Source organism: Ursus americanus, chromosome 7, assembly GCF_024610735.1.
Source record: "Ursus americanus isolate L20-20 chromosome 7, mUrsAme1.1.p, whole genome shotgun sequence".
Taxonomy (NCBI): domain Eukaryota; kingdom Metazoa; phylum Chordata; class Mammalia; order Carnivora; family Ursidae; genus Ursus; species Ursus americanus.
Window position 1 is genome coordinate 16,132,336 of NC_142133.1, and position 20,988 is coordinate 16,153,323.

The window sequence follows — 20,988 nt, forward strand, 5'->3', positions numbered from 1 at the left end:
GAAGGGCAGCCACTTAACCGACCGAGCCACCCAGGGGCCCCGTCCTACTTCATCTCGCCAGCAACGTCGTGGTTAGGTTATCGTTAACCCTGCCCACCCCCCCATTTTGTAGAAGCCTGAGGCTCAAAGGCCAAAGCTGCCTGACCCCCCCAGGCCATTCTCTTTCCACGACATCATTGGGCTCCTCTGGCTAGAAAGAAGGAAGTTAGAACAAGAGGGAATGAGAAAAGCCGCGGAGGAGAACATGAGAGACCAAGCAAGAAGTGGGGAGAGACACGCGCAGGTAGAAAGTGGGGAGAGGGAGAGAACCTGCAAGGGTTCTGTGAAGCTGCAGAAACTCTCCTCTCCCTCACCTCTATGGAGACCGTGCTTGTGAACGGGACCCCTGCCCTTGGCCATACCCGTTAGCCTGCCAACCACTGTTCGCAGCTCTTCGACGGCTCCTCACCCTCCGCCTTCTGAGACTCCACTGTGAATGGAAGAAGCCACAACAATCCACTGGGTAAAGACCTCTTTGGGCAGCCGCATCCAGGCTCAGACTATGTTACACTGGAAAAGAGATGGAATCAAGCGGAGGGGCAACTCCCGCCCCCGGGCTGATGCACATGGGCTTGCAGTTTGCCCTAGTGCCACAAGGCAGCTGGTGAAGGCTGTCTTGGATACTCGTCTGCCTCTCCTTCCAGACTCTTCCCTAAGCACTCCCAATCCCACCCTGGTATCCTACACCTCCCCCTATCCCTGGGATAATGGTAGTCTCGATACCCCTGGCTCTGCGTCTTGTGAGAAAGCATCTAGATCGATGAAGCAGGGCAGACGCAGGTCCCACTCTGTACATGGAAGGCCAGGCAAGGGCTGGGAAGACCACAGGGGGCCCGTCCACATGAGAGCCAGTCCACGTCTGATGCTATCTGGGACCCCCAGAGCATAGGCAGGGCCCTCCCAGGTCCTGTAAGCCAATCCCTTCGTTTAAATGAGGAAACTGAGGGTCAGAAAGGTGAGGGCAGGAACCCGAGGTCCCGCTGTCTGCACACTTGCCCGGAGCGGGGAGCCTGGAGCCCAGCGCTCAGCCCAGGCCCTCCCTGCTGGCAGCCGTGCTCTCCCCGGGCCCCCCGCACCCAGCGAGCCAGCGGGCGCCTCACATGTGATTATAATTACTGTTGGCTTGGCCTGAGCCCAGCCATACCGCGAGCACATCCAGGCCTGGTCGCTGGCCAAGTTTCCATCTGGGTAGAAAAATGAAAAGGTTCAAGGGATGCATGTTAATCCCAAACACCCAAGCAGGAAGGACTGGGGAGAGGGCTGGCCAGGATCTCTCCAGGCGATGTCAGCCCACCAAGAGCTCCCGAGACAAGCCCAGGAGGCAGAATGTCCCCAGCCAGCAGAGACTCGGCTGTGTGCCCACGAGGGGGCCAGGACTGCCCGCCTGTCGAGCACTGTGGTTCAAGAGCCATCTCAAGATCGCTTGTGGTTATAAAGCCTGCTGGCTCCCAGCCCCAAGATGGAACTCATCTAGCAAGATGTGGCCGGAGGGCCCCACGACAGTCACCCCTCCTCACTTGGCTCCTTCCTTGTACAAGCATTTCCCAGGGGAACCTTCACATCCCCATCCTTTCTTTCAGTATCACCATCCCCTACCACAGATGGGGAAACTGAGGCACAGAGCTGCAGGGACTGGCCTGAGGCAGGTAGCCATTGAGGAGCCAGGATGGGTAGAAGATAGGCCTGTGGCAGCCAGCCTGGCTGGCAGCCTCCCTCCTAATGCTCTTGAGCTTCCAGGACAGCCTGGGCTGTATCTAGGACTCCCCTGCTTTCTCCTGGAGCCCACCACCACGTCTAGGGCCTGAAGATTTACTTCATGAGCTGTTTAGCTTCATCTGCCCCACATCCGCTGCATGGCCCTGGTGGGGTCCCAAATTCTGCCTGTTGGCCATCTTGTGCCTCTCTAATGTTGACATCCCATGTCCGTGAGGCTTCCAGACTGTTTCCCAGTTCTTCCACCCTTGAGAGAAAGGGTCCTTCTTTTCTCCCAGACTTGAAACAATCCTGAGCAACGCTCCCCTCGCAGCCTGCCTCAACTCCCAGGAACTATCATCTACAAGCTGTACTTGGTTCAGGCCTCAGGGAATTTCTGACCTATGATATATGTGCGACTCTCCCTTTGGGGGCTTATAACAGGTTATATAGGTATTAAGAGAGCCACCACTCTCTGCCTCAGAAGCAAAGGAGTTAATATTTAGCTGAAATTTTACTAATACCATGTGATGTGCTAAAAACCCTATGAAGGACAGCAGCCATCAATTAAATATCAACTGTCATGTGGGGAAGAGCTATGGCTCCCAAAGGGAACAATGAACTTTTTGATTGCTGATGCCCCTGAGGGGATACAATTCCTCAGAAAAATGAGGTCTACCTCAGGTAAATGTGCTTATTTACACCAGCTTCTAGACTGGCTGAGGACAGTCCAGGGCCTGCAGCCAGGCATCTGAGCAAAGAGGCAAGCTCCAGAGTGCACTTTCTTGCCTACTTGGGGAATTTACGGGCTTCCTGGACAGGCCAAGCAGCCTCGGTTTCAAGGCCAGCAGCTGGGCCAGAAGGTTGGCCAAGGCTTTTTTCAGTGGCTTTGCAAGCAGTTGGGCCCTTGGGGAAAATGGCTTTGAAACACTGGGTTGTTATCTGGTCTTCCATCTCCCCTAGAGTCAAAGCCACAGAGGGGCATTTTCTTCACCGAGGCAGGGGCAGGAGCCATGGGGGAGAGACCGGGAGGCAGAACGAGGAAATGAAGCATTATTCTTAAAAGGTCATCTCTTTATTTTTTCTACTTTCAAAAGGCCCCAATGATCACTTTGTGTTTAAGCCAATCTTGCTTTTTCAAAGGAACAAGAAAGGAAAAGATGTTTTTCCAGGTCTAGTTATAAAAGCCGTAAGGCTGGAAAGATCTGGAGAAAACATCTGTCTCCTGGTTGTGCCTCCACTAGGTGTACACCGAAGCCCATGGGGAGGGACTGCTCTGTGAATAACCTGCCAGGGGCAGCTCTATCAGCAGTCTGGGGGCCCCCCAATCTCAAGACGCCCCCCCACATCCCCATTGTCCATTTCTTCTTTTCGGTCCTCAGGGGAACTGGAAAATGGCCAAGAGACTAGGAGCGCTAGTGACTGGAGTCCTTATAATCTGAAGGAAGGCAGGTTGGGGGCTCTGAGTCCATAAAGCTGGCACTGCCAGCGTGAAAGGGCAAGGCCCAGAGGTGTCTTGCTGTCCCCCAATCCCAGCAGGACTGCCGTCTGCACATGGCCGCTGGAAGGGCTTCTTCCTAAGCACGTGGGGTTGGTCTTCTGGTCTTGTGCTGACCAAGAAAAAGAGAGTGGGTGTCCCTGGATTTCCTGTTTAAAAAGTGCTGGTGGGGGAAGTTGGGGTCTAGAGAAACCATCTCATTCTCTCCCCCATCTGTCAAAACTACAAATCTCAACCTTCCCAAGGTGAGGCAGAGGTGGGCTGGTGGGGCCAGGGAGTGCGTGTCTGGCTCTGACAAGCTCTGCGCGCCAAAACCAGGCCCCGGGGGACCCCCATCACCCTGCAGCAAATCTCTCCTTGCTCTCACAGTGGCTCACAGCCCTGGCCACTCAGGATGACGTTTTCTAAACACTGGAAATAGTGATAAGAGGCAGGCAGGAGGAGAGGCCTGAGAGCTGGAGCCAGGCCCAGGGAGGGAAGCAGGCTCCCTCCTGTTGAGAGAGCTGGAGGCACCCAGGCCCTGCCGGAGCTCGCCCTCGCTTTGATACTGTGCCGAGGCCGGGTGCTTGGCCCGGCCAGCCGTTCACCGGTCAGAAGCCGTGCTCGCCTGAGTGGCCTGAGCACAGGTACTGCCTCCAGGCCCAGGGAACTCCTGCAGAGCTGCCCAGAAAGCGGATGGGAGAGCTAATCCAACCACCCAGTGCCTGGAAGAGCTGGGGCACGTGGCCTGATGGCGCTCGGTAAGTATCTGTAGCAAGAATGACCTGCTGTATTACTGCTCCTGTTTGAGCTGTGACCAATGCCCCAGGGACGGGATCTCAGAGGCAGAGAGGACAACCAGGCATCCCTCAAAGCAAACATGGAGGGGCTTGGTTAGGTGCAGGTGGCCTGCATGGTAAAAATAGGGTGACCTGAGCTCTTGACCTGTCTGAGTGTTTCTAGGAAAGTCATTAAAAAAAAAACAAAACAAAACATAATAATAATTATACTGGGCACTACAGTGTGGAGGGGGGGGGTTGTCTCTTCTGACAGAGGCTCTAAACAGTAGTTTCAAGGCCACCTCTGGGATCCCTTGGAAACCTTAGAGATCACCAGAACAGTCCAGCCTGCTTCCCTGCAACTCAAGAACCCCCCAAAAGTGTGGGCTGTTTCGAGGGGCTGGGTCAGACCCTCTTTGAATCCCGGCCCGTTGAGCTCCCACCTCTAAAGACAATCCCACAGCCCCCACTAGGATGGCACGCTTAGAGGGAGCTCTTCATCCCTCACACATTCCCCGGATGATCTTTGGTCCCTCTCTCGGCCCGGACGAACAGAATGAAACACGGCACCCGGCCACTACCCCGTCCAGCCGCGCTGCTCTCTGGGGGCAGGAACCTTGAGAGGAATTCCAGCTCCGGCCAAGGAAAACACGACTCCAGGCTGGCTAAGCCAGGTGGCTTCTCCCCCCACCTTCTGTTCCCCTGCCCCCACCCTCTGGAGCCAACGAGTTGTTTGGGTAACCCTGAGACCACCCCCTACTGCCTGCAGCCAGCGCGGGCTTCCTTCTGCGTTTCTGTATCTTCATGGGGCTGAGGGCTCCCCCTAACCCAATAAAATCTCATTTCAACATAACGATGTCTGCAAAACCCTATTTCCAAAGAAAGTCACCCCGAGAATTTCCAGGTGGACTGAATTTCAGGGGGACACCACTGAACCCAGTACACCAATGTCGAATTCAACTGTATCCGGTCAGTATAGTCCATGACCCCTCACCCATCCGATTTTGGCTTCCACGATTCTGCGGCTGTTGTCTGTTCTTCTATTGTCTTTGTCCCTTTATTTTCATTTTGGAGGTGCCTGAGGCAGGACCTAAGGCAAAAAGAAACCGGAGAGATGAATCTTAATAACACTTTCTTTAATCCAATATATCTAAAATATTATTTCTACATGTTATCAACATAGAAAATTATTTTTTAAAAAGATTTTATATTTAAATCCTCTCTATACCCACCATGGGGCTCAAACTCACAACCCCGAGATCAAGAGTTGCATGCTCTACTGACTGAGCTGGCTAGGCGCCCCAAGAAAATTTGAGACCTTTTACATCCGTTTTTCACACTAAGTCTTCAAAATCCGTATGTATTTGTCCCCTAGGGTAGGCTCTTCCGCAGCCACAGGAGGCTAGTGGCTACGTCACTGAACAGCACAGCTCAGGAGGAAGAGAAGGGGGTGAGGCACTGGGGACCCTCCTGGGGGGGCCAGCAGGTTCCATTTACCGATGACTTCCCCACCTTCAGGGGCTCTCCTGATGATCTTTCACCCGTATCTCGGTGACAGCGGGAAGGAGTCACGTGGGGCAAGCTCGCAGGACTGTCCTGTCAACCTGGAAGGGGGATTTGTTCATCGTCAGGAAGACGATCACTGCCTGGTCGCTCTCTGTCTGTACATGTAATGCCACCCCCTTCCCACGGCACACTTCTTGGAGAGCCAGTCCTGGGGAGCCTGGACTCAAAACCAGGGCCAGTCCTTACCGGGTATAGACTGGAAATCTCAGGCAGCACCAGGGTGAGGCCTCCGCCCCCACCCCCACCCCCCACCCCCAGCAGGCGTCACTGTGAGGATGCAGCCAGACTGCCTGTCCCTCTGTGAGGCAGTGGGAGCCAGCTGTGTCCACGTTCTGAGGCCTGGCTCCTTTTGACACCCCCACGGGAGACCTGGCCCCTTCAGACAGGCAGATTTCCCTTTACACCGAAACCGGTCTTGCTGGCCAGGGCCTGTTCTCTCTTTTCAGAATGACTTTGCGTCCGTCTGTTCCCTGTGTGTCAATTTTATGGTCAAATTCTCAAAGAGCAACCTTATTCCCGAAGGAATGGCCTCCCTTATGTTGTTCCTTGAAGTGCCTGCAATTCTTTTTTCTCCTGGATTCTGCTCCACAGCCTCTGTGTTTTTCTGAGAAATCCAGAAATAAAGGACCCAGACCCAGAACGGGGCCCAGACCTGTCTTATCCACCGCTTGAGCTGTGGGGCCTGCACATAGTAGGGGTGCAGCCCCCACCCAGGATGAGCAGAACAGAGGCATCCCACCCACACCGGCCTCCCTGTCCTGGGGATCCAGGGACAGCCGTGCCTGAGCCCAAGTAGCTGCATCATGGGATCTGCACTCCTGCGCTCTGGAGCAAAAAGTCACTTCTATGAAGAGGCAAAATTTGGATGGAAAATGAAGTACAGGGAATGGAGAACAAGTGTAGGGGATGAGGAATCTCTGAAGTTATTCCGAGTTACCAGCAGTGTCTGAAAGCTACAAATGACAAGGCTCTTTTGCTCTCTGGCTCACTTTCTCTCTCTCTTGCTTTCTCTGTTTCTCTCTCTCTCTCTCTCTCTCTCTCACACACACACACACACACACATCTTGAGAGCCTTCCAATTTTTTTCTGCTATGCGCGGACTTCATAAAAATTGACTCAACCTTACATAAGAATCTGAGGGGCCCAGGAGCACAGTGACTCACTGCCCTGACATTTTCAGTGGGTTACACATGCCTTCTTAGATGATTTTTTAAAGTTTTATCTTTAATGGTTGTCAAAAAAAAATTTGGCTTGATTGGGGTGGGGATCCTGCTCCAGGGTAGGAAAGAGTAGTTCCGAGGGACAGAAAGAGACAGGCGCTAAGGACAGGGCCCTCTTGGTGTCAGGCCTCAGGTGGTTCCACTGAGAATCGGGAATTCTCCTCTCAGGACTTCAGGGCATTTCAAGAAATTTAGTGTTACAGTCACCCTAGCAAGAGTCGCCCCCGGGTGTCCAGACAGGACTTTGATTTGAGGAGGCCCATGGCTTCAGTGTCACTGCTGACTAAAAAGCCTCCCTATGCAGCAGGGCAGTGGTCCCCAGCTCTGGTCACACACTAGAATCCTCTGGGGAGCTCTAAAATCCTGACGCCCAGGTCACACCCCAGACCAACTAAATCAGAACCTCTGGAGCCCACAGACCGGTATTGTTTTAGGGTTCCCAGGTGATCCCAATGTGCAGCCAATGAGGAGACCCTGCTGGTTGGAGGGTCCCGCGCCATTTTACACCAGGCAGACAATTTCAGTCGTGGATGCCTCCCTGATGCTCAGAGGGTTGTCAGCCATTCCCTCCAATTCTGAGTTCAATCAGATATGGTTCTCCAGGGAGCCTGAGAATTTCCTCCTCTCAGTCGGGTTGCAAAAAGCCCTAAAGACAGCAATTCCCTAAAGGGAAGATTGGTGGCTCCAAAGAGCTGAGGGGTAGGCCTGTCAGAGGACAGGGCAGAAGGCTCTCCTACAGGCAGCCCTGGGGAAGCTCAGATGCCCCCACACCAAGCCCCTCTCCCATCCCATCAGAGGCTGCACCAGCGCCCCTCTGCCAGCTCAGTCCGGCCCAAACCACTGATGGCTCCCTCAGCCACAGGAGAAAGTCACAGGCCTCATGCTGGCACTGAGTCATGCCCGACCTCCCCCCAGCTTTTCCTCCCTCTCCCTGATGCACACAGACCCTGCCCCACTGGCCTGCCTCCACCCGCCCACATGCCCTGCCCACGCCTACATCCAGACCCGAGCTCACACCCAAACATCCCCTGACCCACAACACGTACAAGGTCTTCACATCTCCCAGGGGATGCATATGTTCCTGCAAGGAAGCCCCCCTGTCATCCCACCGCTCGGTGGGTATCCGCTGACCTGCACCTTTGCAGGGGCAGAGAGCAGGTCCTTGGCCCCAGATGGGGCAACAGGACAGAAAGCACCCTGGTCACATTTATCCCCTCAGCCTCAGCCACAGAGTCCCAGAGCCTGGCATTCTGCATGCGGCCTCTTGACACATAGCCCTGCTGTACCATCACCGCCTCACCTCCACAGGCACAATGTGCCCTCCTCACCTTCGTGTCAGACTTAGTGTCCCCTCCAAGAGCAAGAAATGTAGTTGACCAGTCTGGGTCTCTCCCTGTCCGAGTTCAGGTTCATACTGCATGTCCAAAGGCATGGCACCTCACCTTTTGGAGCCTCCTTTGCTTCCTCTGTAAAATGGGCTGATACAAGCACTAGCCACGTAGAATTGTTGCAAAAACTGCAAGAGGTGAGTCAGGTAAAGAGTGCAATGCTTGGTACCTGGCAGTGTTTCCTGAGAGAGCTTGCTATGATCACAGTGTGATTTTGTCTTCGGAAGCTCAGCTCGATTCCACATTGGACCGGAAATGCCATGAGGGCAGGGACCTTGTCTACTTCCATTCTGGGTGCCTAGCAGGTGCTGGCACCTAGGAGGGACTCTGTGAATACCAGCTAAATGAATAAGGCATGAACTATTATCATATCTGTTGTTGCTATTGTCCTCATTGTCGTGTAGTGTTCTCATTCTTGCCGTCAATATTATTGTTCTTACGGGGTTCTTTCCATACCACCATCAGCTCTGAGGGTACTGCACTCCTGTCCCTGCCCCTCCCCATAAGCCACGTGGTCTTGGCAACCCTCTGCCTTGGGGCCACTGCTCTTCTGTCTCTCACTGGGGAGCATGGACCAGAGACAGCCGCATATCCCCGCAACTCCCTGCACCCAAGTGGACAGCTTTGCAGGGAACCCCAAATGCACACAGTCAGCCCGTCGGATGAGAAGCCCACTAGGTAACTTAAAAGCCTGTCCCTAGCATCCGCTGCCAGGCAGCTTTTCCATCCAAGGACAGAACTGTCCCTGCAGTGGGAAGCCGGCTGGGAAGGGCCCCCTTTGTGCTCTGCCCAGCTGGGTCTGGCTGGAAATGAAGAAGCGGGTGCCCAGGCCAGCCACACAACGAATGACCTTTTGGACCCTTTCTCTTTGTGTAGTAGATCTCGCCTACTCCTCCCCCTTTTCTCTCCATGTCTCTGGGGCAGTTTTGTCCCTCTGGGCAACCAGACAACACCTCGCTGCTCCAGGCCAGGGTTTGTGGAGAACTCAGTGGCTCCTGGGCCCGCACCCCCAGCAGTGTCTCTCCCTCCTGGGCTCCATGCTGATCTTGGGGGGAGGCTGGGCTGCCTTAGGGCATGGGGTTGAGGGGAGGTAAGGTCACAGTTGATGGCTTCTCGAGACCCTAGGAAAACCAGCTCAGGCAAGACTAAATGGCACGAAAATGGCAGAGTTAGGACCCACCCCACTTCACAGGCCTTTTTCTACAGAGGATGGAAAGGTGCGCCTGAGCCCAGACACCCGCCCTCCAGCCGTCCCTGCACTGCCTAAACATGACCACGCCAGGTTGCTGGGAAGTCTAAGAACAGAGCCCTCATCTCCCAGCTCAGAGACCAGTCTTCAAAGACAGTAGTTAAGAACAATTAGGGAAAGAGTAGGAGTTTTGCTGATTTTTTTTCAAAAGATTCACAATATATTCTAAATAGCCCTAACTTCTTATGTTTGTGATAACGCTCCCTATGACTCCAGACCTTACCCAAACCATCCTTGAACTAATTCGGACTTTCTTCCGGGCTACTCAATATACCCAGGACTGCCACCGGGTACCCTGACTGAAGGACGTCCTCGCCCCCCACTCCAGTTAGCTGTCACGTTTGTATCCGCAATTTTCACAGGATTATAAAGCTGACCACCTTTGATGATTCTACCTTTTCTCTTTATTCAGAGGAGCCTTGCAGGCAATGTTTCTTTGGGCAATGTTTCCTAAAGTCTATTCCATGAACCTCAAGTTTTGTGAGATGTTAAATGGTGTTATGTAAAAAAAAAAAAAAAAAAAAAGTCTAATAACTTTGGGAATTAATGGGTTTTAAAACTGAATGTTTTTTTTTTTTTAAAGATTTTATTTATTCATTCGACAGAGAGAGACAGCCAGCGAGAGAGGGAACACAAGCAGGGCGAGCAGGAGAGGAAGAAGCAGGCTCCCAGCGGAAGAGCCTGACCTGGGGCTCAATCCCAGAACGCCAGGATCACGCCCTGAGCCAGAGGCAGACGCTTAACGACTGCGCCACCCAGGCGCCCCTAAAACTGAATGTGTTTTTTATTATTGCCTGATTCTGAGACTTAACTAAATACGTGAGAAGTGGAGAGAGTGTTCTCTAAACCTTCTTAACCACTCAACATTCTTCTTTTCTCAGAGGATGCCATGTGGCTGGTGTTCCATGGCCTACACTTGGGGAAATTCTGCAATCGTTAGGCTCAACATAAAAAGCAACTGCTCTCATTGGCTCGCTACACAGGTGGTAGGATAGGAACGGAAAGTTCTGTAGAGCCAGTAGCAGCTATTAACATGTTTGGTGGCAAAGCTCTTCCTGTCATAATTCCTTCAACGCAGGCCCTACATTCACTAGGCTTGCCGAATGTTCCCTTTCGGATGAGCTCCAAGGTCCACAGCTTTTCTGGTCTTTGTGAGTCCCTCTCAGGGGTGGGTCCTGAGAACCTCAGACCCAGAATAAGCACCATCAACAATCACCAGCCAGATAACTCAGGGGAAGTCCAAGCTTTCTGTGCGGCGAGGTGATGAAAACACGGTCGTAGACCACTTCCACACCCCTGCAATGGGGACAATGAAGACGCAAGGAGCTGGGTCTATAGAGTTGTTTAATGAAGTATAAATGCCAGAACAGTCAGGTAAATGGAGGCACGCCACCTCTTTGGAACAACACGAGTGTGCAGAACACATGGAAAGATTGTCATGCTCTGGTATTAAGTGGAAAGAGGCTGTAAATGCAGAAGAGGAAATTGTTAGTTTACAAATGGTGGCAGAGTCTTCACGGAACACCTATAGTTGGCCCAGTACCAGCCGGCCGCTTTGGGTGTGAAATGTGGAGCCCCTAGGGAACGGCCTGGATGGGCTGGAAGTGTGGAGGGGGGTCCACTGAACTGGATAATACAAAAGAAATAACAGTAATTTTAGAGTTGGGGCTGGCAGCTGGGGGAAAGAGAGGGGCTGCCAAGTGGAACATTCAGACATTCAATGCATATCTGTGTGAAGGAAGGGCCGCGAGGATTCCTCAGGGCAGGGAGTCTTGGGGGGTGTGTAACATTCTCTGTAAGGCATTTGCTCTATTGCCACATGAGGTCATCTCCCCCCCTCCCCTCTTGTCTCTAATACGTGACCACGGCAGCATATCCCAACGCCAAGGGAAGACGGTAAGCAAGCGAGCCGAAGCTGGGTGGCACCCCCAGAAATCCTCAAAGCTGCTGGGATCCCTGTTGGGTCTGCCACCATCGCCGGTATAACCAGCAGGGGCCCAGCAGGAGACAGATGGCATGCTCAACGAGGCTAACGGGAGAGAGTGGAATAAAAGGACCATTTCCAAACTTGCAGGCAGAGTGTGTGCCTGTGGACACCCCAAGGGCTGGTAACAGCCCCACACTATTAACTCGACTAGGCCTGAGGGGGAATGGAGAGAAGCAGCTGGGGGCTGTCTGACAAGACGGACAAGAGCTGTGACCTTCTGTGGAGGGTGCAGTCAGGCCCCAGTAACCCCACAGGGAGGGAGCAGGGGGAATGACATTGTGGGCTGAATTGTGGGTCCCCCAAACCATGTTTGAGCCCGAACGCCCAGTACCTCCGAATGTGACTATGTTGGGGGACAGGGCCTTTACAGAGGTGATTTAGAGGGAACTGAAATTTAAATACACAGAGAGACACCAGGGGCGCCCCCCCACCAGGGCCAGAGCAGGCTGGGGAAGGTGGAGAACAGACCTAGAGGGGCAGACAGACAGAGGGAACCCACATACCTGGAAGGAGCGTTGAGCCGATTTAACGTATCATAAGAATGGGCAACTGAGGATTCTGATGCCAGGTTTACAACTAGGACACAGGATGGTGGGGTGAAAACAGGCCAGCACTTGGGCCAAGTTTGGAAAAAAAACAGGAAAAATAATAATGTTTGGCAGTCATATGGCTGCTTTTTCTTTTAAACTTTTTGATCTGGTCAGGTTGTTTTCAGAGTAAAAGGAGACAGTCTAGAGGAAGACTTCTCAGAAGAAACAGCTTAATCTAGCTTGGGGAATAGCTGTAGGGGAACGGGAGGGATGCCACAGGGGCAGAAGTGTGGTGGATGAAGGCAGGCAGCCCCCTGGAAATATTTCTTATGTTACGTAGGTTCTACGTTCAGTGTGGAGCCCAACATGGGGCTTGAACTCACAACCCTGAGATCAAGACCTGAGCTGAGATCAAGAACTGGACACTTAAACCGACTGAGCCACCCAGGCACCTCTCCTTGAAATATTTTAAATGCCACCAGAAGAGAAGTGTCCAGGTCTCTTGTGCACATCAGCCCCCTACTTGAGTATGACAGGTCATTCCCTCAGCCCTGGACTCCATCTCAACAGGGGACACACTCAAACACAGCTCAGAGAGGAGCGAAAACATTTAGGGGAGCTGCCCTGAATGCCCCTCAACCCCCCACTTCTGCCACAAAGTCCTGGGGAGCCGTCATTCATGGCTTTGCCCAGGGTTCTACCTGAGGTCCGTGAGCACCATGGGTGGCCTCCAGACCACCAGCCGCCCACCTCAGCCCTTCCCCCTTCCATGACCAGAGCCCTCAAGCCAGTGTGCCAGGATCGCCTCCCAGCCGGCCCTCCCTGCTGGCCCTTCTCTGACTCAGCTGCAGGTCCTCTAACCCTTGGTTTTCTAGATTAGGAGGGCTGATTGTCCTCCTCATGACTCTTCATGGAGACCTCCAGTGGCCTAGATGGAGGGGCTCTGAAAACCTACCTGTCCCCCTTACACATGCGGACACATGCTCAGCTGATCCCAGAGCTCCCTTACCTTCTGGTCATTGATCAAATGGAACCAATAAGACAGGACCCACCTCGCTCACAGGGCCAACATGTGGGCTGAATGAGAATCGGGACTATGTTCAGAACCGTGGCGTACAAGCACGTCTGACAAACGGGGGGATTACAATTAGATAACTAAGAACTCTGGGAGAGAACCCAGCTGGACGCTTCACTTACCGGATGACTGAGGTCATGAGAGCAGCTCTTGTCTTTTAGACACCTACCATGTGCTTGATCTGAATGCTCTCCACGTGCCAGTTCTCTCGTAACAGGCCTGACCTCTCCGAGAGGGATGCTGTGCTTCTCCCCACTCTGTGGATGAGGACAGCAGGACACAGTGGTCACGAAACTAGCACACGGTCATACAAGCAGTAATGGCACAGCCGGGATTTGAACCCAGGGAGACTCTAAGGCTGTGTTAGGAGTCACTGGTCTCAGTTTCCTCCTAACTGAAGGTAGCAGGGAAGGCACTCACTGCCTCCAAGAGAACAAGCTCCATTTCCACGAGCAAGGAGAAGCCCCGGGACAATAGGACAGAGCACATGAAGTCCGAAGGAGCTCCCTGCCTTCTCTTGGCTGAGGTCTACCTCTGTCCCCAGGCTGATGAGGTTGTCCCTGGACTCAGCTGGGCTCAGGACTCCTGCCACCCTGCCCTCCCCCAAGGATCCACTCACGGATTCAACCTGGGCCTTACAGAGCCCCACAGCAGGGATGAACTGTGAGTAAGAGCGGGAACAGTCCATGTCCAATCTCCCTAGTCCTCCCTGGGCTTGTTTGACTTGAGCACTTGACTCCCGGGATATTAAGCAGAGGCCTACTTGGGTAGGGTGCGTTAGGCAAATATGGGACGCAGGCCGGGAGTCTTCTCTAGCAGAAATGGACCCCTCCCTGACCACTGCCTGGCCCCCTAGCATCTTTGAAAGGGACAAGCATCTCAATGGTCCTAGCTGTCTGGCTTGGAGGTGTGGGGAAGAGGGGGAATGTAGGCCTTTAATCTTTCTCTCTTGATGGAGAGAATGGACAGTCCCACATTAATAAGCTCCTCCCCCAGGCTAAGAACTGAGGTGAGAGACTCCCAGATGGACTAGATCCACCAGGATCCCTTATTAGAAAGCCAGAGATCTCCAGCAGGCATCATGGAGTTTCTAGTCCCCAACCTGCATACATTCAGGGAGTACAGACATTCGGAGGCAAAACTAGACAGTCGGTGCTTAATAATTCACCACATTGTGTGTAAAATATCTCATTCCAATCAAGAGCATATACTGATGCAAGGTGCCCACAGTGAGGGACATTTGTTGGACAGGTACGTTCTAAGATCATTTTACATCTGCCTGAGAGAACACACCTGCCCTAATGAGAGCTATCCAGAAAAATGGCCTGAATGTTGGAGGGTCAAAGTGGTTGTTATTTGAACCCACCTTAGGGATGTGTTTGCATCTGAGGTGGTGACTGGTTATCTGAAAAGCTAAAAGAGAATGACACCACTGGGACCAAGCAACCCACCTCTGGACACTTTAACTTGGGGAAAAGAACATAATTCTAGAACCTACCCATTTTTCGGTGAAGCAAGAAGTGGTAGGGACACTTAATTGCTATTAACAGAAAACGCAACTCAAAATGGCTTAGACAACAACAGGAAACCACAAGGTAGGCTGGCCCCAGCAATGGTTAACATAGCAGCTTGAGGCCCCAGGTTCCTTCCACCTCTCTGCTCGGCTATCCTCGTCACTGTTGCCAGCCTCTGGGAGCTAGACGCTCCCAGTGGCTGTGGGCACAATATCCGGAAGAGTAAGAGATCATCTCCTCCTAGGAGTACGAGGTGAGAAACCTTCCCCTGGAGCATGCCCAACAGACTTCCTCTTACATCTCCTTAGCCAGGATTGGGTTACATATCCATGCCTAAACCCATCACAAGCCAAAGGAATGGGACCACCACGATTGGCTGGAGCCAATCAGGACCCACCTTCTGAAGCTAAGGATGGGCCCAACCTGGGCTGAAGCAGGAGGGTGGGGGGGGGGAAGGGGGGAGGGAGGAGGGGGAGCAGGGAGCAGATGCTTGAATTAAATCAGGTGTCTTAGTGAGGAAGAAGCTACATTCCAGTGAGGAGGCCAACCCCAGGAGCTGGCATATGGCAGGCACCAGCTGCATACAGTCCTTTACTTTTAAGGGGCTTGCCAAAGGGCACAGGGCTCTAAGTGGCAGAGCCTGAACTCGAAACCCACAAAGAGGCAAGCAAGAGCGCTAAAGGTACACCGGGCCTTTTCAGGTATCCGCCAGAACAGCGCCCATGAGGAAGGGCCCTACTTCTCTGGGAAGGGGCGATCCTGAAAGTGAGGGCCATTGCAATAGCTTTCTGGGTCCGGGGACCCCCCACACCCCACTCTGCAAGTCCCACCTCTGCCAACATCCAGCCAGCCCAGCTCTCACACCACAGCTGTGTTTTTCCACCTCTTCTGTACAAAATAACTACAAAAAGTCTGACGGTTTTTCCTCTGTCCACGTTTGATTTACGGCTACAATCACAAGCTTTCCTTCACTCTGTCCGAATGCCAACAGATATCTTTTGCAAGTCAGCAGTGCTGCCATCCCAGCTCCTCTCTCAAATCCGCACATTCCGAGATACGAGGCCCTGCCCACCACTCCCCGAGTGCCCCCCACCCCCACACCCGCCCACAACTGGCTGGGTCTGGGCTGCCTGGGACGCATCAGAGCTGGGTGAGAAGCTGAATGAGCTCTTTCAACAGGGACTCTGAAAGATAGGGGAGGCTACTCTCTCTACCCAGCATCCACGTGGGATGGCTCAGGAAGCCCTGTCTGCAGCCAAGGAGTGGGGGGACTACCTCCCCAATGAGATCTTTACCAAATGCTTCACAGGGTTCCCATCTTTAACAACAGACAAACCTCTGGGCCATGACTGATAACGTACCCAGCTTCACTTCTGCCCCTTTTTGCTGCCCCTTCGTAAAATAACCACTCTGGAGTCAGGGTGTCTGGGTTTGAATCCTGACTCTACTTCTTGAACAAGTTACTTGCCTCTCTGTGTCCTGGGTTCCTTCTGTAAAATGGGGCTCACTAGCCCCCACCCTACAGAGCTATTCTGGGATTGAATAGGATTAGATTTAAATCCTTGGTTGAGTGTCTGACATATAGTTAAGTGTTCTCTACCTGTCAGTCTTTATTATCACTATTATTTGCATTTCTTTTCTAATCTAGAGTAACTGTTACATCTGCTGCGGGGGCAGAACCCAGGTTGTCCCCACAGGGCATCACAGTGATTCTCACAGCCACCGGAGGACAACGCCCCTGTCTTGCAAATGAGCAAACCCAGGCCCAAGTTGCTAGGAACTTGTCCAAGCTCTCCATAGCCAGGAAGTGAGAAAACAGAGATTACAGCCCAGAGCTGCCACTTTTCCACGACACCAACTGCCTTGCAACTCCATTTTATCTGAGTAATATACATATATATTTGGGGGGGGTGAATTTGGAGAAACTGGAGAAATCTGAGATGTGGGAAAAGAACATCATTCACTTAGGATACAATGCCACAGTTCCAGAGGTCACCAGGCATCCTGGACCTCCTCTAAGAAGGCAGGCAATGCAGAACCCTCTAGACCTTCCCCATCTGTCACCTGAGTCTCCATAATGAGCCTAGACAACTTGGTAAAAAGAAAATGGCCTCCAGGGCCTTCATGGAAGCAGTCTGCCAGACAAAAAAACAATAATAAAACAAGCAAAAGGAAGGGAGGGAGGGAAGGAAGGAAGGAAAGAAGGAATGAAGAAGTCAGACGGGCATGTTAGGGCTGGGGGGAGGTATGGGTGTGGCCGTTGGCCCTGGGGAGGGAAACAGTTCTCTCTGTCCATTCCCACAGCCCTCCTGGGCCAATTCAAGGATGTCCTTTGGGCCACTGTGTTAGTGGGTTGACATCACTCTGTCTCTTTAAAAGACCTAGTGCCGGGCGCCTGGGTAGTTCAGTTGGTTGAGTGTCTGCCTTTGGCTTGGGTTTTGATCCCAGGGTCCTGGGATCGAGTCCCGCATTAGGCTCCTAGCTAAGTGGGGAGCCTGCTTATCCCTCTGCCTGCTTCTCCCTCTATCTGCTTGTGTTCTCTCTCTCTCTGTCAAATGAATAAATAAAATTGTAAATAAATAAATAAATAAAAGACCTAGTGCCCTAATGCCTGGCCCCTTGCAGGCCAAGTCAGAGCAGTGCTGAGCTGGGGGCTCAGCCCAAAGAGGAAAGGCCCATGGATAGCTCCCCCTTCAAACAGATGTTTCTCTGTATGTGCCCTCACCTGGCTTGTCGCAAGTAGCCCTAGACAGCTCTTTCTCCCACCCCCTTCTTCCCTCAGCCCCACCTGCTCCATTTGGACAAGGTGAGCCCGCACCTGTTCCAGGAAGGCCCACCCCCTGGGGTCCCCACTGCTTCTGTGCTGGCCTCTGCTCACCTGAGATGCGGGTGTGGCCTTAGGGGGAAAGGGCTCTTGGGTGCAAGGCTCTGGGGCCTAACTACCTAAGGAAAAGGTCATTTGGTGTTGCTGCCTAAGTCTGGGGTCAAAGCTCCAGCCAGCAACACAGTATGCTATTACTTCCCTTTACCTTTTTCTGTGAGGGGCTGGAAGGTTGGGAACGATTTGGGTACTTCCGGGTCATCTGATCTAACACCCATCTTATGGCCATCTCCAACTCGCCATGTCATCTAGAGTGGGTCTTGGTAGCTATACTGCAAAAAGAAAAAAAAGAAAGAGAAAAGGGAGGGTCGGCTGTGTCCTTCATTCTCTGAGATAAAAAGGTTGTATCTTTGGCCCTTGGGAGTTTGCAGCTAAAAAGCCCAAGCATGTCCCGACACGTGGCCCCCAACCCCAACAGCACTTAACTCAGTAGGGAGACAAGGCCAAGAGAACTGGAGGCTGGAGGACAGAGGATGGGGCAGGGGAGGGGGGAGCTGCTGTAGTGGAGAGGTGGAGGGGGAGAGTGTGTCTTGTGCCCTGTGGAGCTAACATGCACCTGGACTTAGATCAGACCCTTTCCTGTCCTAGAACACCAGCTCTCACGGCAACAAGGCCGCTCTGACAAACCTCCTAGGTGTCACCCAGAAGACCAGAGCATGACTTTAGACCTTTGGTCTTTGGGATGAGGATGTGACAGCCAAGGTCAAGGTCCAGTGGGCCAGTGGGAATGGGTCCCAGGAAGGAGGTTGTGGCTGGGGACACAGAACTGGAAGCAGAGGCTAGCCCTGCAGTAATGGGGCCTGCGTGGAGGGGCGTGGGGGTGGACAGGGCTCTGGAGAGAGGAGGGGAGTTCTCAGGGAACACAGTGTTCTCAGGAAACCGCAGTTCCTGTTATAAAAACTGGCTCCTTGCCTCCGAGAAACTTCCTTATTCTGAGCTGCATGGCCTCGGTGCTGGCACCTTCCCTGTGCAGAGCATGAGGGGGGCCTCGCCTCTGTGAAGATCTGCCGCTGGCACGGTGGCATGGTGCCGCAGGACGCCCACCCTGACTCCCCTGTGGGGGCAGAGGCCATGTTCTCCTTGTGGAGGTGAGGGACAGAGGCCGAGTCCGGGGTGCCAACTCAGAGGGGTTGGCTTGCTTTTCAAGTGGCACAGTCCCCAAACTGGGATTGCAGGGACCTGTCTTCTTGACCCACCTGAGTCACTCACTACCTGGATGTGTGGGGGGGGGGGGAGGGTGTACTTCTTGGGACCTCAGTTTCCTTGCATGTAAACAAGAATACTGGATCTCAGGGCCCCTTTCAACTTCAAGTTTCTAGAATTCCACTTGGGAACCAGTTGGCGCCACATTAATACTTGATGTGTACTCCTACACTGGTTCGTATTTGGATGTCCTACGAGCTCCCATGGTAAGAAAGGGCAGCCTTTTTCCCTCAGCAAGTCAGACCTTCCTGAGGAAAGGCCAGTGTCTTCCTAATGGGAGCTAAATCTCCTTCTGTCTCTGAATTAAATTCAACTCAGTAAACATCTTCTGGGCCATGCCATGTGCTTGGCTCTGTGCTGAGCATGACCGAGCTCAAGGAACTTCCCTCCAGGAATTCTTAGTCTAGTAGGGGAGACAGACAACAAAACCTCACTGAGATAAGGCTAAGAGAGCAGGTCAGGGAAGAAAACATTTTCCTGGGTCAAGGAGGTCAAGGAGAGTTTCACAGAGGGGATGGCTCTACACTGGGTTTTGAAGGATGAAGAGGAGTTGAAGAGGCAAACCGAAAGACACACACACAAAAAAAACAAAAAACGTTCAGGCAGAGGGGACAGAATAGGCAACGGTACAGAGGTATGGTACAGGGAAACCTGCAGGGTTTGAAATGGAATGAATATAAAGTGAAGAGGGACACCAGGCATGAGGCTGAGGCTAAGTGAGGGCAAAGCATGAAGGCCTAGGGGGCAGCCTAAGGAGCTCGTGCTTGATCCCAAGAGCTGTAGGGAGCTACTGACGGGTGTTAGGCAGGAGAATGTGATAAGATCATTTGCTTCTCAGAAAAAAACCCTGCAGCGTGGAGGACAGATCAGGGGAAGGCATCGACGGGGAGAGACTGGGGGCAGGGAGAGCTACTGGGAGGTATTGCAATGACCCAAGTAAGAAGCAAGGAGGCCTGGACAACAGTATGATGGTAGGAATGGAGAGGAAGGTGTGGAATCAACAGCCATCCAGGAGAGAGAGGCAGCAGGAGTGGAAACCACCAGAAGTGGTATCCTGGCCCCCCTCCCTGGCCTCTTGAGCCAAGCTTGTTGTGTGCCTAGAATAGCATTCCAGAAGACCCCCTGAGGCCTCTCTGAAGGCAGCACCTCCCTGAGTTTGAGGGGCTCCTGCCCTTCCTCTCTGAGCGTCCCCCATTCCAGTATGGTAGGTGAATTTCTTTCTTCTTTGGAACTTACACCGTGTTCAGATTGTCTCTGACATCGTGGGCCACAAGGGCCCAACTAGGAGTCTGTCAGGAGCAGCCCAGAACCCACCCTCCCCTGGCCTGGCTCAGAGTGTTTCAGTAACTTATTCAAAACACAAAAATCCAAAGCAGGGCTGTCTCCAGGACATGGCCTCTGTCCACTGAGGCTTACTTTTATGTGCTTATATGCCAAATGGGGCCTGCATTTGCTGTCAGTGTCACCTGGCCCCCCACTCCCAGCTCCTCCCTCCCTCTCACACCCCGACCCCCACCCTTGGACCCATGCCCTGTCCACCCCTTGGATCCCCGCGACCCCTCTACCCGGCTGGCCTCTCCCCTCCTGTGCCAGGAGCCCTCACAGCACCTGCCCCTGCTGGGAGTTAAGGACTTGTCAGCTACAAGGGAAAAGCTCCAGGAGACCAGTTCCTACTGGGGCTGGAGCACAGGCCCGAGAGAGCTGGACAGTCAGGCTGGGAATCCAGCTGCCCCCTCCTGCCCAAGTACCACCACCTGTCCGTGCCTGTCTTCCCATCCAGGGACTGGGGGTGGTAACGGCAGGACTGTGGTGAGGCCTTCCAGCTGCAGAGTCCCCAGAGCAGAGGCCAGCACTAGATGACAGTGAGTAGCTATCATTATCATTGGGTGCATTAGGGCTTCTTTATGAAGCCTGGGCAGGCAGTCCCGCCCTTGGGCCCACTAGGGGGTCTGTGCAGGGGGTGAAGACCATCCCCCTTCCCTGCAGAGGCAAAGCCAGCCTCCCCTACTCACGGCCCAGGGTGCGTCTAACAGTGACTGGACGAGATAAGGTAGGCGACAGTTTTGCGGGCATAGGCACCACTCTGAGGAAGAGTCAAATAGTTCTTTGCTGTAAACGTACAGTTTCAGGGGCAGGGGTGGGGTTGCCAACGCCTGGCCCTTGTGTCTGGTCTGCTGCCCAATCCCTGGAGCCTGGTCTCTGTTCCCCAAGCCAACCCCTCTCTTGCCCCAACCCTACCTTCGCCACCATCACACACGCAGCCCCTCAGGGCAGAGGGGCGGGGGCACCCCTGGTCTGAGGCTGAGGAGACCAGCCTTCTGCTCCGGCCACCATGTTCTCCATTATTTCCCCTCTGCTGTCTCTGTTCGCTGCAAGTTCAGTCTCCTG

General features: G+C 53.3%; 2 long non-coding RNA genes across 2 annotated transcripts in view; one reads left to right on the plus strand and one right to left on the minus strand.

The window, feature by feature from the left end:
* Positions 1–20,988, minus strand: part of LOC123785906 (uncharacterized) — a 35,145-nt gene that overhangs the window by 7,694 nt on the left and 6,463 nt on the right. Inside the window, exons 2-5 of the long non-coding RNA XR_006777816.2 lie at positions 17,546–17,669; positions 13,172–13,259; positions 5,485–5,591; positions 402–5,077 (exon numbers count right to left, since the gene is read on the minus strand). This is a non-coding gene — a long non-coding RNA (uncharacterized LOC123785906). The remainder of the gene's footprint in view (positions 1–401; positions 5,078–5,484; positions 5,592–13,171; positions 13,260–17,545; positions 17,670–20,988) is intronic.
* On the plus strand, positions 3,866–10,241 carry LOC148109632 (uncharacterized). Its single transcript, XR_015725170.1, has 2 exons — positions 3,866–3,969; positions 10,016–10,241. It is a non-coding gene; the product is annotated as an uncharacterized LOC148109632 (long non-coding RNA).